The 14,864-nt window shown below is 43.3% G+C and overlaps 1 long non-coding RNA gene across 1 annotated transcript; it reads right to left on the bottom strand.

The window, feature by feature from the left end:
* Positions 1 to 4,398: 4,398 nt before the first annotated feature.
* Positions 4,399 to 13,731, bottom strand: LOC102456597 (uncharacterized). The gene is made up of 4 exons (XR_332968.3): positions 13,575 to 13,731; positions 10,733 to 10,820; positions 7,796 to 7,922; positions 4,399 to 4,613 (listed from the first exon to the last, which is right to left on the bottom strand). It is a non-coding gene; the product is annotated as an uncharacterized LOC102456597 (long non-coding RNA).
* Positions 13,732 to 14,864: the final 1,133 nt, after the last annotated feature.

Genomic DNA, 14,864 nt, shown 5'->3' with positions numbered 1-14,864 from the left:
AAGATATTGTGGAGGTTCAAAGGGGAAACATAGTGATGGGGCATGCCTAATGGTTTTTTCCTATTCACCCCTCTTTGTTTGGCTTCATCTCATTAACATCAGATCCCCTTTCCCTGGTTCCTTTACCCCAAGTCCAGTCTAACAGGACCCAAGATTTTTTGGGGGGGTCTCCAGGGGATCCAGCAGCAAGAGGCACTCACCGGAGCACAGGCTGCACTGCGTTGGGCAGCGGCAGTCACACAGCAATATTGCACCCACGGCCCTGTCTGTTTGAGCTTTTGTCAGCAGCCTCTTTCATGGGGCAGGATGGCCTGCCGTTCCCGGCTGCCTCAAACTGCCATGGAACCTCCACCGCCGGGTCCCTGTGACATCAGGCCCTGGCTGTGACGCCGTGTTAGAACCTGCCGCTGCGTCCCCACCCCTGGGTCAGCAGCAAAAGCCCCGATTTAGCAGGGATGATAACGGTACGGAACACTTGCACAGGGATTCCCGATCCATGGGGAGGAAGCTCACCTCTGTGCAGAGGTCTAGGCACCAGCTACATCTCTCTTAAACCTTCTGCACAGAGATGCACTCCACCCTGTTATGGCTAGTTATGATACTTCATCCTATCACCCATGCCCTATGTGTGCCATAGTGAGCTTGACCTGAACTCTATACTTCTCCAGCATAGCAGACTGAAGCCACAGCGGCAGTTGAGTTAAAACCCAGAAGGATTTATTGAAAAAATGAACATGGATATTTTGTGTTGCATTCAATAATATATTTGACTTCCTTTTAAATGCTGCAGTGTCTCATTAGGGCCGGATTCTTAGCCGGCGTAAGTGGAAGTCAACGGAGCTATGCTGATTTGAGCCATCTGTGCAGTCGGCTGATTATTATTTGTTTGCAGCATGCTAGGTTCTTCCCAGCGACACAAGAAGGGATTGCCTCTGTCTCAACTAACTCACTGGATTATAAACCTACAAAATTAGAGTGGCCAACATAAAGATCACCACTAGATGACAACAGTGACAAAATATTCCACACAATTGTTGTCAAAATATGCAGGGGGTAGCTGTCTTAGTTTGTACAGGTAAAATGAAAAAAACAACAAATAGTCTGGTAGCTCTTTATAGACTAACAACATATGTAGGTGTATCATGAGCTTTTGTGGGCACAGCCCACTTCTTCAGATGACCGGAGTGTTGGATATCTAGGTCCAAAATAAATAGGGGAGATGGGAAGGGGGGTGGAAGAAGGAAATTGCCCCCTTTGACTATCTATTCTTTAGGTGCTTATACTCTTGGCTTTCCCTTGATATATTTTTTACCCACTGCCTTTTCCTGTTCTCCCCCCATTTTCCTTTCTTTCATCCCCCCCGTCCTTCTCCCCTATTTATTTTGGTCCTGGACATCCAACACTCCGGTCATCTGCAGAAGTGGGCTTTGCCCACAAAAGCTCATGATACACCTACATGTTTTGTTAGTCTATAAAGTGGTACCAGACCATTTGTTGTTTTTTTCTGTACAGACTAACTCAGCTACCCCCTGAAGCTATAGGAATCTGGTTAGTCGAGTTTCCCATGTAAGCAACAGGCTGTCAGGAATCCTTTTTCCACAACTTGCCAAGACCGTGTGCCAGTTTATGCAAGCAGAGGCTGTAGCTCTGTGTGTGTGGTCTTGTTATTTTGCTTTCAATGTCATTTTAAAATTATATACCACACACATACCCACAGTCCGGGTAAAACAGGCATTGCCCAGGACACATATTTGAAAAAAGATTCCTAACCTAAACCTTGCACGTGAGGGGAAAAAAAAGGGCTGGTTAAATAAAGTCTCAATTCATCAGGGAAACTGTCAAAGCTTTTAGAAATCAACTCATGCTTGGCGGTGGTCCTTGATCTTTGTTATTTCTCCAAGCCTGTATATAGAAAGATGGACAGTAGCATTAACACACTCATACAAACAACTTTTCATAGGGTTAGAAGAGATCTCAGGAATCATCGAGTCCAGACTCCTGCCCAAAGCAGGACCAACCCCCAACTAAATCAATCAAGCCAGGGCTTTATCAAGCAAGGCCTTAAAAATCTCTAGGAATGGAGATTCTACCACCACCCTAGGTAATCCATTCCAGTGCTTCACCACCCTCCTAGTGAAATAGTTTTTTCTACCTCCCCCTCTGCAACATGAGACCGTTGCTTCTCGTTCTGTCATCTGTCACCACTCAGAACAGCCTCTCCATCCTCTTTGGAAACACCCTTCAGGTAACTGAAGGCTGCTATAAATCCCCCCCCCTCACTTTTCTGCAGACTAAATAAGCCCAATTCCCTCTGCCTCTCCTCATATATCATATGTCATGTGCTCCAGCCCCCTAATCATTTTTGTTGCCCTCCACTGGACTTTCTCCAAAGCGTCCACATCCTTTCTGTAATGGGGGGTCCAGAATTGGATGCAATACTCCAGGGCTGTGTCTAGACTGGCAAGTTTTTCTGCAAAATCATCTGCTTTTGCGGAAAAACTTGCCAGCTGTCTACACTGGCCGCTTGAATTTCCAAGAAAGCACTGACGATCTCATGTAAAATCATCAGTGTTTTTCCGGAAATACTATGCTGCTCCTGTTCGGGCAAAAGTCTTTTTCCGAAAGACTTTTGCGCAAAAGGGCCAGTGTAGACAGCATAGTACTGTTTTCCGCAAAAAAGCCCGGATCGTAAAAAAGCGATCGGGGCTTTTTTGCGGAAAACCGCGTCTAGATTGGCCACGGACGCTTTTCCGCAAAAAGTGCTTTTGCGGAAAAGCATCTTGCCAATCTAGACACGCTTTTCCGAAAATGCTTTTACCGGAAAACTTTTCCGTTAAAAGCATTTTCGGAAAATCATGCCAGTGTAGACGTAGCCCAGATGTGGCCTCACCAATGCCGAATAAAGGGAATGAATCACTTCTCTAGATCTGCTGGCAATGCACCCTAATATGTCAGATTTCCTCATCTCCACAGGTCACAACCAACAGGACTTTATAAACACAGAGTCTCTCCTTCTCTCACTCAAGTGTGCTGCCTCCTTAGAGCTTTCAGCTATGAGGATTCTCCACCTGCTCCTTGTTTTTTTCTTCTTGGTGTACCGGGCTGCTACAGGTAAGGTGGAAATACAAGCCAGGCATGGTGGAAGGATCTGTCTTTGCACCTCTCGAGGATGGCAAGCATGAACCTGCTGTCTCAGAGTGCCACCTGCTGACCTTCAGTGACATGGCAATAAACCCAGTTTAGGGGGGAGGGATAGCTCAGTGGTTTGAGCATTGGCCTGCTAAACTCAGGATTGTGAGTTTAATCCTTGTGGAGGCCATTTAGGACAAAAATTCATCAGGGATGGTACTTGGTCCTGCTGTGAAGACAGGGGATTGGACTCAATGATCTTTCAAGGTCCCTTCCAGTTCTAGGAAATGGGCAATCTCCATTATAAAAATGGGGTTTCCTAATTAATTAAGGGGGTAGACCCAGGGCTGGCCCACAACACTTTGGCACCCAAGGCAGGGAGCTCAAATGACGCCCCCATACCCTCTTTTCTCCTGCCTGCCTGTTATGTCTCCTGTGCCCTCCTTCCTCCAGCACAGCACTCCACCATCTCCATGCAACTAGAGCAGTGAGAATACATATGCACCAGCAGCAGACACAATTTTCTACACTCTGGGTCCTCGTGGTGTTCCCCCCCCACACACACACACAGTCTGGCACCTGAGGCGGCCGCCTCAGTTCATCTCATGGTAAGGCCAGCCCTGGGTAGACCTTCCACCCCCACATCAAAAGAAATTGCCTGACATTTCTGATGCACAGTCCAATGGCAGAGCTCAGTTTCCAGGTGGGTCCAAATGTGGCTAAAACCTTTTCCTTTTGTAAAATTGTTCTTTTCTCTTTATGGACAATCATGTGTTTGCTTTTGATCTCACTTACCCCAGTTTTAAACCCGTGTAACGACAATGGATTCTGTAAAGTTACACCTGTTGTAGGCTGGTCAGTGTAAGAGGGAGGAGAATCAGGCCTTTGACCTTAAAGCCGATTGGCCTCATTTCCTCTGGTCTCCTCAATGTGGATGATGAGTTTCAGAGCAGAGGGCAGGGGTCTAGAAACCAGGAAGCTCCACAGGAGGTGTTAGATGCTGTACAGCCAACCTGTGACTGAATCCTGCTCCTCTGATGACACAGAGGGAAAAGATTTGTAACCATCATAAGAAATAAAGATCCACCTATGAGCTCATTGGAACCAACAGAGATGGATGGTCAATGGCCTATAAACACCTACGTGTTGAAATAACATGTGATAGAGATATTTTTAAAGTATTTTCGTTTTAGTTGGATTTCTAGAGGAGAGTGATAGAAACAGTCCCCCTGCCTCCCACCAGTACACACACATCAGCAAAACGACCTTGAACCACTTTGCTTTTATTAAAAGGAAAAGTAACGCATTGTATAAGGGGGATGCTTGGGTTCTCTTCTGCAATGCCTTCAGCTCACAAGGGTCTTTACAGCCCAGATAAACAGCACTTTAGCATTCCACTGAAGCAGGGTTGGATGATTTTAGAAGCACGTGTCTGCCTGCCAGATTCCCGGAGATCCTGCCTAGACAATCAGTCAAAATCTCGCCTGCACAAAGAAAAGAGAATCAGATGTTTTGATGTCTGGCATAGAACAGGGTTAATATGATGTTTGACTGTAAATCAAACAGCGCAGCAGGAATTGCTCAGTTAGTCCATGGAGGAGAAGGTTCCTGGTTAACTCCAGCACTGGTAATTCATTTTCCCTACTGTGATATTCTGTACAGAGTTTAACTGGGGATAGTAATATGAATTAGGGATGCAAAAGGTTAACCAGTTAACTGGTTACCTGGTAAGTGTTAGCTTTACTTTCATGCTTATCCAGTAAAATGGACGGCCAAGCCCAGGGAGAGCAATCCCCCAGCTGCAATAGCCTGACTGGCAGGACCCTAACCATGGTGGGCCCGGTTGGGTGGGAGCAGCCTTCCACAGTTAACCAGTTAAATTATTAAAAGTATATTGTTTATCGGTTAACTTTTTTAATGGGCATTTACATCCCTCATATGAATCTAAACAGGTTGAATGGCTACCCTATAAAAATGACCCTGCAAAAAGAACATGATTGGGATGCCACAAATTTCTCTGCACGCAAAGCAAATCAGTCAAGAGAGTCACCTTGTAGCTGCTTAGTCTGGACACCTCAACCCTAGTTCCTATAGACCCCAGGGGCTCTCAGTTTCTCATCACCTGTCCTTTATCTGGGTCTCTAGTGCTTTAGTAGGTGGGAAAAATCTCTCCCCTTCCCAGATACTTCTCAGGGAGCTGTACCTCATGCAACATAAATTTGACCAGACTGGGAATTCTGTATAGTTTGAAACAAGCAGAGCAGGAATAAAAGGGGCTGCAGTTTTAATCAAATTAACTTTATAAAGGAGCCTTCATATTTAAAACATTTTTAAAAAACCCTTCTGAATAGTGTTCCCATTGATGTCACTGAGGTTTTTATAATTCCTTCCCTTGGTCTTCAAAAGGGGGGGACTATAAAAGGTTAAGACTCTGTAATGAGCTTCTTTAAGGATTGAAGGATGCACCAGCTCTGAAATGGCTTTAAATCCTCAGTGATGCTGTTTTAATCATTTTTTTTAAATAATGGAGATTACCTATCTCCTAGAACTGGAAGGGACCTTGCAAGGTCATTGAGTCCAGTCCCCTACCTTCTCAGCAGAACCAAGTACCATCCCAGATGAATTTTTGCCCCAAATCCCTAAATGGCCTGCGTAAGGATTGAACTCACAACCACAAGGATTGAACTCACAACCATGGGTTTAGCAGGCCAATGCTCAAACCACTGAGCTATCCCTCCCCCACTAAAGGCTAATGCTGCATCTAGACTGGCATGATTTTGCGCAAATACTTTTAATGGAAAAGTTTTTCCGTTAAAAGTATTTGCGCAAAAGAGTGTCTACACTGGCACAGATGCTTTTGCGCAAAAGCATCCATGCCAGTGTAGATGCTCTCTTGCGCAAGAAAGCTCCGATGGCCATTTTAGCCATCGGGCTTTCTTGCACAAGAAATTAACTTGCCTGTCTACACTGGCCCTCTTGCGAAAGAATACTTGCGCAAGAAGGCTTATTCCTGAGTGGGAGCGTCAGAGTATTTGCGCAAGAAGCGTTCTGATTTCATACATTAGAATGTCAGCGTTCTTGTGTAAATTCTCGCAGCCAGTGCAGACAGGCGGCAAGTTTTTGCATAAAATCTTGCCAGTTTAGACGCACCTTTTGAGCGAACACATCCAATGATATGCCTGTGTCACCCACTGGTCAGTGTTTGTTACACATCCCCTCTGTGTCTTAATGTGATGGAATGCCCTCTTGTATTTAGACCCTACTCATTATTGTAATAATCTTTGTACAAGGAATATGCCTTGTGAGGTATCTATCTATTCCTAGTAGATGTTGTTTAACACCCTTCTTAGTTATTAATGGACTATAATTCATAATCCTCCTGTAAGATCAGTACATCAATCTACTTCTTTTCAAATACAGAAGAGGAATACTTATTGAACACTTAGGGTGTATCTAGACTACAGGGTTTATTTCGAAATAAAGTGGCCCTTTTTTGAAAAAACTTCCCCTGCATCTAGACTGCTGCCGCGTTCTTTCAAAAGTAAATCGAAAGAACGCAGCCATTTTTTTGACTGCAGAAAACCTCATTTTATGAGGAATAATGCCTTTTCCGAAAGTGCTCTTTTGAAAAAAGGCGCTGTGCAATGCAAACTGTGCTTTTTCAAAAGAGAGCATCCAGTCTGCCTGGGTGCTCTTTTTTGAAAAAGTGGCTTGCTTTTTCGAAAGTACTGTACTGGTTGTAGTCTAGACGCTCTTCTTCAAAAAAGGCTTTTTCTTTCAAAAAAGCCTCTTTCGAAAGAGGCTTGCTGTCTAGACGTAGCCTTGAGGGTTTCGCCTCATTGTTAACATTTTTACCACCATCTAGGAATGAAGTCATTGCATTGTACAGATTTCTTTTCTTCTTGATATATTTAAAAATGCCTTATAATCCTTAGCTCTGTCAGCCTATGGAGTCTTCGCTAATGTCCTTAGCTTCCCTTATCTTATGGCTACACTTCATCACTTCTAATTTAGATTGATTGCTACCTATTTTCCATATTTCTAATTTGTTGTAGATGTTATTTATTTCTATTTTTTTCCTTCACTTCCCCTGTAGATTGATAGAATAGACTTAGTCCCTGCACTTTCTCCTGCAGACATTTATTTTCCTGCTAGATTGCTGTTTTGAAATATGAAAACAGTGTAGACAATGGGATATTTGGGTTCCAATCCCTGTCCATATATGAAGCTCTGGCTGCATAAGGAGTTTGTAAAAACACCAAAATGGCCTAGGGAAGAATTCTCCCAAAGCAGGAGCAGCACATGGCTACCATAATAGGGCAGCCGAGCCATAATAGGGCTGTGCTGTGCCTGTTGCAAACACTGGAGTTGGAATGGTGCTGGAAACATTGCTGGAGGCTGTCAGGCCTATGGGGGCAATCCCCGAAGCACTGAGAACTATGCAGAATCTGGACTGTTCCAAGCTGCGGATTAGCCTATAGGAAACATGGGTAAGGAAGGTGTAAATAAGAGCAGCCTTTGGTGGCCTTCTGCTCCTTTGTCCTTTACCACTGGACTGTGCTACAAGCACTGAACCTTCAAGAGCATTAAATGACAGCTTGGATATTAGGGAGGAGCAAATATTTGTTCACACTGCAATGTTTCCCCTGTGGAATGTTGAACTTACAATTTACAGCAGCTGTATCTTCGAGAGCATATTCCAACCAACTTATAATTGTCACGACATGGTCCACTGACACAGATACCCCCGCTACGTCTACATCGTCTCCTGGAGCTGCGAGCCTCAGAGGATCCTGCACAAAAGAAAAGTGTCTTCATCATCATTCTTCAGAACAGGATAAACACGAGTGGTGCTTCTTGGGTGATGGGTAAAGCCCTGCAAATCTGCGGACATCTGCTTTATATCTACAAGTATCCACATTTGCGGAAGTCAATGTGGATAGCCATGGCTCATTTTTGTGGCTACAAATGTGGATGCAGATATACATTTTGTATCCACACGGGGCTCTCATGACAGGCATTTCCCATTCACCGAGACCTGGGGAAGTCAGCCCCATTATTTCCCAATCTCACACTATTATCACAATCTCAGCACTATTTCCATGGCTACCTTTCTCTCCACATGCAGTGTCAGCCTCTAAGAAAACAGCTGAGTTAATTAAACAGGAGCACTGACTCTCAAGCTGCAGAGGTAAGAACCCTCTGAGCACAACTGTTGTTCACTGCCTCCTGAGTTTAAGGACTGGAAAGCAAATAGCTGCCTACATCACCAGCTTCCCTGAGTGGCTGCTACGCTGGCCCTGACAATGATGTGCCAGGCAGTATACTCAATGGAATTTGGCCAGGTAGGGTTGAAATGGCTTAGCACTGCATTGCATGATGACACAGTTTCAGAAGTAAGGGCCCCCTTCTGGTCTGAACACTTGCCTGACTCTGAGAGTTGGCCCAGATTTTATTATGAAGATTCACTTGGGTCTAGCATCTTCACGGCCATTCGCTAGTTTGTGTTTCTATCTGAAGGGTCATTGTTTTGAAAATACAGCTCAAATGTGCACAGCTAAATCTTGTAGATTTTTTAGGTTAGACCATTTAAGCTGGAGGTTGTTGGGCAACCTAAATTGTCATTGTCGTGTCAGCAAAAACGGTGCCACTCATGGGTGGCAAGTGTAAGAGGCAAGTGCCTTCTCTGGGTCTTAGTGCTCAACCGCTCATCCCTTTCTATCCCTATTCTGACTCTCCCTACAGGCTGCCACAGCAGGCTGTGGCAGTCTGATGAGTCTTCCTACAGCATGGATCTAGTAACTTAAAAGCGGAAAACCTTCCAGCTTTCCAGACCATTAACTGATAATGAAGCTCTTTAACAACCTGGAGGCGGAGCTCTTTAACAACCTCCTTTGCCAGCCTGGAGGTATATACAGTATTGTCAATTTCTGAATGTACTGACAAAAACAGTTGTGCCTTACATATTTACTCAGAACCTGTTAGTCTGCAGGCTAACCCTATGTTTAAAATGAGCTTTAAATATTTCATTAGTTTGTTGCTGAAGATTATAAAAATCACATCTCTAAAAAAAAAACCGTGCATAGATTTTTAGATGCACGGGTATTCACAATCCGAGTATTCAGCTTTAAATGTTTGGATCTTCAGAAACACAATTTTTAAAATAAATTCTTCGAAAGACCTCCTTTATCTAAAATATACATTTTAATTTGAATTACAATAGCACAAAAATTTGCTTCCAAAGTCGTCTTGTCAATCCTTGCTGTAATTTTTCTCCCTTCGTAACCCCTGTTGATGAAAGCCCTTAAAGGTACAAACCCTCTTTTCTTCCAGATAGGTGGACAAATTAGTTTCCCTTTCTTTATTTCTGACTATCTGATGAATTAGTTTTAAGAGAACCCTCCACAAAAAACAGTACCTTAGTAAGATATAAAATCTGATGTTATGCTTAAAATCTCTGGAAATACATTTTAACATAAACATATGGTGAACTTTCATAAACATGTCTATTTTTATGTAGATTACACAAAATAAATTAGCAAATAACATTGTTATGACACTAAACCACTCTCACGGATTAATTTAAAATAATATCTTTGTCATAATGTGTTAAATATGCAGTAATCGGGAATGATTACTTTATGAAGGCTTCAGAATTCATTTACAAATAAAATAAGCTTAGAAATACAGATGAAAAAAAAATGTAAAACAGAAGAGCTGCATCATGTATTCCATAATATTTAATGTTGTATTCATCAGGACAACTGACTTATCCTCACTACAAAGTTTTTGCAGATAAATCTCTGACCAACTTCAAAAAACCTGAGACTGACATTTTTTATTCCCAAATCTAATGTGTTTAATTTAATGCATGTCCCATCTGCACAATCTGGAATGCAGGGGAACATATGCTCCATGTTCTTTAAGGAAAAAACTGTAGAAGAGTTTTCTTTTTCAAATGTCATTTGCTACATTTGCGTTCAGGATTTTGACTGGAAGGGGGTGAGCAGGGAGGAGGAGGGAAGAGAGGAGGAGACAGTGGGGCTGGGCAGGGCCTGTGCAGAGTTGGGATTGGGCCTGGGTTGGAGTAGGAGTGGAGTTGGAGTGGGGTCAAAGGGTGGAAAACTTGCTTCTCCAAGTAGCAGCTTCACCCACCACTTATGGTCCAACTGCTTCCAGCCCTATGCACCTTCTGTTAGATCTAACGTTATAGTGAAAGAGGTTGCCTAAGCTTCATTTTTTCTATATCCCATCTGGGTGTTCAGGACTGTGATGGCCTGTTATAGGAAGACTATGTGTTTTGCAACTCCAATGTGGGGTGATTAAATTGCAAGTCTCAGCAAACTCTCAGGAGAAGATGGAAGGGAATTTTTTGGATAGGTTATCATTCAATCAAATCTCAATGATTCTTATTGGGAGCAGCAAAGACACATCTCTGATTTCAGGACAAACTTTCTAAAATGTCACATGTTGTCTGCAAACTGAAGAGGCGCTGGAACTCCTCAGGGAAAAGTCAGAAACTTGTGACTAATAGAAAGCATTGGACCGTAGTATATGTCCCCAGCTACCCCCCATCTCACCTTCCTTTTCATTTTCATCTTACCTGGGGCACCCAGCAGCAGCACGAAGATGAGAGCAGAGAGCAGATAAAGGATCTTCATGGCTCACCGTCAGCTGGGAACTCACCGTCACTAGAGGGAACAGACATCAAGACAGAGAGGAGACAGAATGGCCTTGTATTTCTTGGACACTGAGGCGTGTGATGTGCTGAGCTCAAGAAGTATTGTTCTAATCTAAGTTACAATGAGATGTTTTATAATAAGAACATAACATTAGAGTGGCCCTATTGGGTCTGACCAATGGTCAATCTTGCCCAGGATCCTGTCTTCTGACAGTGGCCAGTACCAGGTCCCCAGAGGGAATGAACACAGCAGGCAACCATCAACCTCCCCTGTCAGCAGGCAATCATCAACCTCCCCTGTCACCCTTTCACAGCTTCGCACAAAACAAGGCTAGGGACACTATGTCTCCCCATCTTGGCTATTACCTATTGATGGACTGCTCCTCCATGAATTTATCTAGCTCTTTTTTGAATTCTAAATCTCTGAGGGTATGTTTACACTTGCACCCTATTTCGAAATAGGGATGCAAATGCAGACATTCGAAATTGCAAATGAAGCCGGGATTTAAATATCCTGCACTTCATTTGCATAATCACGTTATGGCGCTATTTCGAGTTAGCACTATTTCGAATTAACAGATGCTGTGTAGATGCGGTTATTTCAAGAGAAAACCCTTCTCTCGAAATAACTGTTAAACCTCATTGTACGAGAAATAAGGGTTATTTTGAGAGAAGGGTTTTCTCTCGAAATAACCGCATCTACACAGCGTCTGTTAATTTGAAATAGTGCTAACTCGAAATAGCACCATAACGTGATTATGCAAATGAAGCACAGGATATTTAAATCCCGGCTTCATTTGCAATTTCAAATGTCTGCATTTGCATCCCTATTTCAAAATAGGGTGCAAGTGTAGACATACCGTATTTTCCGGCGTATAAGGTTACTGGGCGTATGAGACGACCCCCTAATTTTTTAGTTAAAAAATTTAGTTTGCCAGAGCAAAGCCTCAGAAGCGCGGCACCCCGCTGCTGCTTCGGCTTTGCTCCAGGTGCCTCTGGTCTGCTGGGGACCGTCTCCAGCAGACCAGGGACACCGGGAGCAAAGCCTCTGAGGACGCCCCGGTAGCGTGACAGCCCCGGCGCGTCTGGGCTGCCCCGCCGCCTGTATACCCGGCGTATAAGATGACCCCCGATTTTTGGAGGATGTTTTTTAGCATCAAAAGTTGTCTTATACGCCGGAAAATACGGTACCCTGAATGATAATCATGATTGCTATCAATATAGATCCATAGAAATACTAGAGAAATACAGTGCTATAAGGCAATACACATTTTAAAAACGGACATTTTGTAACTAATTGTAATTCACTAGTTTCTTAAATTAGGTTTCTCATGGTAATCTCATTCTCCTTAGCCAAAGTACAGACAGGAGAATTATGAAAGATGGAATGCATTTCGTTAACCAGTAGAATTGAAAGCAACTAAGAAAATACAGAGAGCAAAATAAAAGTGGTTGGATGCTCATGTTTATGACATTTATAAGAATGGATTCATTCATCATGTGATATTGCAGTTTATCAATAGATAATAAATCATATCAATTCTTTCCAGGTCTTATGATAGTCATGTTTCTCAATTAAACTTTACCTAAGTTCTGAACAATGCTGAGCAGGTGACTTTGGTACCAACATGGAACCCTGAAACCTTAAATGCAGATTTGTTTCCATTTCTAATTAAGCTGATCACCAGTGAAATCATTGGCATGGATGTTGGAAACTTTCAGATAAGTGGGAGTATGGCTAAAGGGGAATGCTGAGAAATTGTAGTGCTAGGAAGCTGGGGCAGGATGAACAAGGAGGACTAGACTAAGCCATGTGTCATGCCTGTACACGGCAGTGATGTGGAATCCAGTAGGGTGTAGACAGAAGCAGAGGCCAAAGGGAGGCAGAGACAAAGGTGGAGGAGAGAAAAGGGGAAGGAAAGAAGGAGGAGAGAGGGAGGAGCTGCAGGAGAGAGGAGCTTCCTTGGTTCTGCATGAGTGCTTCTCAGCACTGACAGCCTGGGAACCAAGCCACCCTACCTGTCACTGTTTGTACTGGTGCTTGCAAAACCCTGGGCTGTCAATGTCAGAACACAATCTAGCAGCACCTTCTCTCCTCCATTGGTTCCTCCCCTTTTCTCTCCTCCCTCTTCTCATTCACCTCACTCCAGCTTTGAATCCTTTCTTGAATTCCACCCCTTTCTTCCCCTGCCCTTTGCCCTCCTAATCTCTTCTCTGTTCAGCCTTCGCCTTAACCCCTTCATTGGTTTCTGTCTTGCCTGCTTACTCTCTCTTTCTCCTCACTTTTGCTCCCCTCTCCACCTTCTCTCTCATTCTTTCTCCTTTTTCTCGCTGTCCTCATCTCTGGCTCCAAAGTCCTCCCAAACTGCAGTGTAGTGTTATTTAACCAGGAGGTGATTAACTAACACAACACTACAGGAGAGATAGACTGGGCATTCAGATAAGTAGGATTTCTGGATGTAGGGAATTCAGACAACTGGAGTTACCCTGTAGATGGTTTTCCCTCAGTTACCTTTAAAATATGAACAATCTTTTCATTGGAGTAAGTACAACAAGTGCAGTTTTGCTACTTATCCATTTAAATTGGCATGATGGTGTGTCCTCCCGCTCAGCCTCCCAATCGCCCAGAGTGGTTGCTAGAAAATTTATGCAGGTAGTTCAATGGTGGCTTGTTCTCTCTCAGGATTTCACAGCTGTCTGCCTGGATACGACTTTCAAAGGAGAGTTAATCAGTTATTATCAGAAATGTGACTTTAGTACTCACCAGACAGGGGGTGCTCTCAGGAGCCAGCTGATGACAGTCCCACTGAACAGAATGAGGCTTTGAAGAGAACAGCTTGTTTTATACCATTGCTGAAGGGTTGGTTTCTTCTTGACAAAGCAGCTATGGATCAATCAGAAGGTGAGCCCTGCTTCTGGGGCAGATGTGAAATGTGCAACCGCCGTTTGGAGGTTGGAATTCTTGCAACCCTGGCTATGGAAAATTCCATGGTCTTTGTGCAAAATCTCTTGAGCCACCCCAGGTTGTGTAATACACACTCGACCACAGAAATTTGTGCAAAACATCTTAGGACATATAACACCCACCTCTGAACAGCAAGGGGCGTCCTCAGACCACTGTCCATAAGCCTCCCTGCCTCTCCGTTCTTGGCCAACATCTCCACGTCCTCCTCCAAGTGGCAGTTTCTTTGTTAGCACCTTGTGCTTCGTGCAGAAAGATCTTTCTTCTAGTCAGGAGGGATTCTATATGTAAAGTCCTTTCATGTTCCTGGATGATTCTTTATGTGTTTTACATCTCATCATGCAGCAACATAAAGCCACTTTACTCATTTGCATGGTGCATTGCTAATAAAGTTGGTATCAATTAAATCCATGGTAAAACAAATCATTCTAATGCCTCCGTATCAGTAGGTGAGGAATCTCTACATTTCATTTGTAAAATAGTAGAATTGAATGAAATATTTCAAAATACTAATAAATAATAGCAATAATTAACAATACAAATGTTAAGTTCCCTTTGCAGGTCACTCCTTGTTTACAGACCACCCCCTCCCAATCTAAAATACATACTAATCACACACCCCACAACAATAACATTAACACAGGAACCAATCCCTGCATCAAACTCCACTGCCAATTATGTCCACACATCTACCCTAGTGACACCATCATAAGACCTAACCACATTAGCCATTCCATCAAAGGCTTGTTCACCTTCACATGTATTAACGTGACATATGCCATCATGTGCTAGCAATGTCCCTCTGCCATATACATTGGACAGTATTTATGCAACAGAAAAAATAGACACAAACCAAACATCAAGAATGGTAAAACACAATAATTAGTGGGAGAACATTTTGACCTCCCTGGACTCTCAGTTACAGACTTAAAAGTTGCCATCCTGAGGCAAAACAACTTCAAAACCAGGCTGCAATGTGAAACTATCAAGCTGGAATTCATATCATAATTGGGCACTATTAGAATGGGTCTGAATAAATAATTTTCCAATTTAGGTATTCTCACTTATACACATCCACCTGGATTGAATTAG

Source organism: Pelodiscus sinensis, chromosome 3 (assembly GCF_049634645.1).
Source record: "Pelodiscus sinensis isolate JC-2024 chromosome 3, ASM4963464v1, whole genome shotgun sequence".
NCBI lineage: Eukaryota > Metazoa > Chordata > Testudines > Trionychidae > Pelodiscus > Pelodiscus sinensis.
This window is presented reverse-complemented; position numbering and strand designations above follow the sequence as displayed.